This window comes from Triturus cristatus, chromosome 3_1 (genome assembly GCF_964204655.1).
Source record: "Triturus cristatus chromosome 3_1, aTriCri1.1, whole genome shotgun sequence".
Classification (NCBI taxonomy): Eukaryota; Metazoa; Chordata; class Amphibia; order Caudata; family Salamandridae; genus Triturus; species Triturus cristatus.
Genome location: NC_140583.1, coordinates 54,181,243 through 54,185,895, shown reverse-complemented (window position 1 = coordinate 54,185,895; position 4,653 = coordinate 54,181,243). Strand labels below are relative to the sequence as shown.

Genomic DNA, 4,653 nt, shown 5'->3' with positions numbered 1-4,653 from the left:
ATGACAATGAACCCATGGGGCCAACAGGTGGACCAGTAGGGTTTGCTGTTCTGGCGAACAAGCCAAATATCGCATTTGAAAAATGAGACTGATCCGATCCTGAAGTCTGGAAAGCAGAATACATCCGATCCAGTAATACAGGCTCTGGAGCCATTTGGGGAGGCACTAAATTCGGCTCCCGTTGCGGTGCTGGGGACCCCGCAGCCAGAGGTCGTTGTCTTTGGCAATGGTGTAGGCGTTGTGTCTCTCAGAGCCGGTGGAGTCACTGATCCGGATAAGTGGCCAGAGTCAACCCGGTGAAGGAGTCGGAGAGATCTCATCCCTGCAATGGTGTTGGGAAACCGACATCAGAGTTGGATTTTTCGAAGAGCAGCGCTGAGAACCATGGCGACGCTTTTTTTTGTGTTTCTTTGAAGACCTTGAAGTGTGGGGAGTCAGCGACTTTGAGCAAGTCCTTTACCTCCTGTGACCTCCCTCCTGCTTTTTGACCTTGGCCATGAACAATTTGGCCTCCCCCTCCTTTAGCACTTTTGGATTCATGCATAAAGTGCATGTCCCGACGTCATGGTCTATAGAGAGACACCATAAACAATCCTCGTGGAGTCAGTGATGGATATCTGGCCCCCTCATTCTCTGAATGGCTTGAAACATGACTATCTCAGAGTGGTTATCTTCAAAGGCTACAAAGTCGTGACAACGGGAGAGCTGAGGAAAAACCTTTCCATGGAATGCTGTGCATTGGGGGTAATTCAAAAAGTGTGGAATCCACGAGCAGATGTATCCATCAGAAATATCAGCAACATTAATCCAAACAAATTGGGATGACCACTCAAAAAGGAGCACTTTTCTCTCACGGATGATTGGGATGGCGGCATGGCCTAACCAATCCAGTAACATAAGAGAATGTTTAGGCTAATTCTGTGATGTTCTGAGTGATGTTCGTAGTATGAAGAGGATCACATGGTTCTTTCTTGGAGGAATTGTCACCTGGAAGTTTGACATGCAAGAAAACCGGATTTTCGAATTAGGAAATGGATTAAGTGCTGAGCGGGTCTATCATTTCTTTGGTTAAGAAAGACTAGTAACAAGAAATGGCTGTATATGTGCCCGTAGAGCTGATGGTGGATTCTAAGAGTGGTCAGGGAGGTTTGTCCTGTCTGCCATTTATACATGTTTCAGATGCACTAGTGAGAGGGTGTGTATAGAAGTAGAGGGGCTGTTCATATTTCTTACATAATTACTTTTTACAGTTGCACTCTACCTTCAGATGATTTACTTCATAACACACAGTGATAGGTTTAAAAATATATATACCTTTTCCTTGAGTTACAGAATCATTGCTTACAGTAGCCTGTAATAAAAAAGAAAGAACGTATTAGGAACACACTGCAATTTTATCTCTATTTAGAGAGTAGGTGATATTCCTCTAATGCAGATATCTGCTGTCGGTGTTCCATATAATAAATACTGGTGGCAATAATTAACATTTACAGACAGTGGTACGTTGTAGGCCCCTATGTGACAAAGAAACCACTAGTAAAATCAATTTCACTGATTACCACTGGGAGGAAAAATACTACTGGGTTTCAAAATACAGCTGGCAAGAAAACCTTTACCTCCAGAATTATATTTCTGCCACAGTTCCATTGCCGAAAACCGTAATTGACAAAAATCAAGGGGTTTACTGGCTCGCATAAGAATATCAGGTGTGTGGTCTGAAACGTAATTCCAATTACCAGCTTCAACAAGTGAAGCCCTTGCTGTGTGTAGATACGAAACATGCAATGATGCACGTTTGTTATACCCTGCAATGGCTCTCTCCCCCCACCCCCAACAGAAATACCGCTTTCGACTTGCAGTGGATTGTCTACGATTAAGGGCCATAAGATCACTCCTGAGGATTCCCCGGATGGGTCAGAGAAGCCCAGAGGAGAAAAGATATGAAAATATTAATAAATATGCCTACTTGTGCATCTTAGCATGAAATCAATTAATATTGCCTGAAAGAAGGAAATAGTTGGGGTTGCTTAATCTGATGGTGGTTCAAGGAAAAACAGGGGAACCCTACTCACTAAGGAACCAGGGTAATAGTTATATAGGAAAAACAATGGTTCATGTGGAATAATATACTATGAGGTTATGATACATAACCACAATCGCGATATAGAGGGTTAGATAATGGCAGAGCGCGAAGGAACCACTAACACACCGATTACAGAGTAGTATATTTTATGGATTTTTTAAACAATAAAGATAGGAGTAAACATTATACATCAAAACAACATTTGTGCATAGTGTCCCAAGTGACAAAGGGAACCTAAACCTAAGTGACAATATTAAATACAAGGTTTCCACAGTTTGTACAAGTCGACCATTATCATAATAATTCCATGTGAACAGCAGCTATATGCAGTGATATGTGCTGGGGAAATGGTTCGCTTCTTCTGTATGTCGACGGCGTTTTGACCCTCAAAACAATGTGGGGTCTCTTCAGGACTAGTGATGAAGGGACATCTGAATATATGGTTGCGCAGCCTTGCGAAAATGATGTGCCACACGTGAAGAAAAGAGGAAAAAGATTTACTCACATGAGGACCCCTCCGGGTACTCAATGTAAGGACAGGCTGTCAATCCAATGGGGTATGTAGGTGGGCAAGAGGGTCTCAATTAATTATACGCCACAGCCGTAGCGTTGTAGAATCCCTTTGTGGATTAACAGTGACAATGCACTGAGAGTATTTCTCGGTAAAAGAATGGAAAAGCGGGACAGCGCTCCGCGTGTAGGTTCAGAAAAAGACGCGCCAGTCAGCTTGATCGGGTACAATGACCCCATTGGATTGACAGCCTGTCCTCACATTGAGTACCCGGACAGCTCCTCATGTGAGAAAACCCTTTTCCTCTTTCCTTCACGTGTGGCATATCATTTTCACAAGGCTGCGTAACCATATATTCAGAAGTCCCTTCATCAATAGACCTGAAGTGACTATTGTGTAAATCCCACATTGGAATCAGTGTAGGTTTAATGTGCTGAGAAGTTTGCTACCAAACTTCCCAGTTTTTGGAAAAGCCATTATAGAGCAGTGGAGCTCGTAATGACCAACTCCCAGGCCAGATAATCTGTATGGCTTTACTACACTTACAGTGTCTAAGAATGGACTTAGACACTGTAGGGGCGCAGGACTCATGCCACAGTGCCCTCACCTGGGGCTAATGCACTCTGCTAGAGTGGTGACTTGCCTAGGCCTCAGGCAGTGGGTTGCAGGCATGGAACACAGGGATGTGTGCCATGTCAACTCTTTACTTTTCTCTGCACCAATACACTCAGCCTGCAATGGCAGTGTGTGTGTGTTAAGGTAAAGGGCTTCTAAGTTTGGCACAATAGGTGCTGCAGCCCTTAGAGGTCTTCCCTGGTCACAGTGCCCTCAACACTATGGTACCTTTTACAAGGAGCTTACCTGTGGCCAGGGATGTGCCGATTGTGGGTACAAAGGTACAGTTTTGGTAAAGAACACAGGCCCTGGGAACCAGATTGGCAGGGCCCAGGGCACATCAAGTCAGGTTGCATCAGATGTCAGGCAAAAAGTGGAGGGTAACCATGCAAAAAGGGCCCCTTTCCTACAGAACTGGGGACACGATTAGGGGTACAGTAAGAGGTCTTAGTATTGTGCAGCTAGAGGTGAAAGTCTTGCACTGATGCCACACAGTGCCACACGAAGACAATATGAACTACTTTGAGGGATGCGAAGAGCTTGAGCTTTTATGTATGTAATGGAATAGGTGAGCCACTTTGAGTATGTGGAGGAACCTGGTTCTTCTCTCCTCTGTTCCTCACACAAGGGAAAGGGGGGCCCCAACATGCCAGCATGGCTCAGCAGCTGATGCCTAAGCTGGGTACTCTCTGTTTGGAGGGGTCAAGACCTAGCTCCCACTGTTTCAGGTGGGTGGCAGAGGACTGATGAGCATGTGAGGCAATCCTCCCTTATCGCTAGGTACCTGGTGGGGGGTCCCGTGGGGCTAGGCTGGGGGTTTCAAGAATTGTGAAGTGTCTGCGAGGGCCAGTGGTGGAGCTGCCTGCTTCTGCTGCCATGCAAGCCTCTTGCTTGCCTGCTGCGTGGCTAGGGTGTGGAACCTGGGCCAACCACCTGGAAACACTTTAACTGGGCTCTCACAGCACAGGGAGTGGATGGTCAGAGCTGCCTTCCTTCTGCCTCTCGTACACCCGCGGGTCTGTGAGGTTGCAAAAGTTGCTTGTGTCTTTTAGAGGTATATTATTTGGCTCCTGCATCGATGAAGAATGCAGCTAGCTGAAAAAATTTGGAAATTGCAGGATATATTGATCACCAACACTTTTAATGCACCTTGCGGCCCAGGTGCTTCCTGGGACTACACCTTTCTAGGGGTTGCTTGAATGCCAGTCACCCTGGGGCTCTCCCAGGACACAGCTGGAGCTGTCGCAGGGGGTCTTGTTCTGGGTTATTACCAGAGTGTCCAAAAAAGGCAACTGAGGAGGATATACAATACATCTCCCAAAAGGGAAAAAAAGGGTCCTAGGGAAGAGTTTAACGACCAAACTACAGATTCAATCCCCAATACAATTGAAAAACCTAAAGAAGAATCTGGTGGTCTAAGAAAGCTACTGTAGAGAACAAAAAA

General features: G+C 45.6%; 1 pseudogene; it reads left to right on the top strand.

Moving 5' to 3' along the window:
* Positions 1-4,252: 4,252 nt before the first annotated feature.
* LOC146859689 (5.8S ribosomal RNA) lies at positions 4,253-4,403 on the top strand (annotated as a pseudogene).
* Positions 4,404-4,653: the final 250 nt, after the last annotated feature.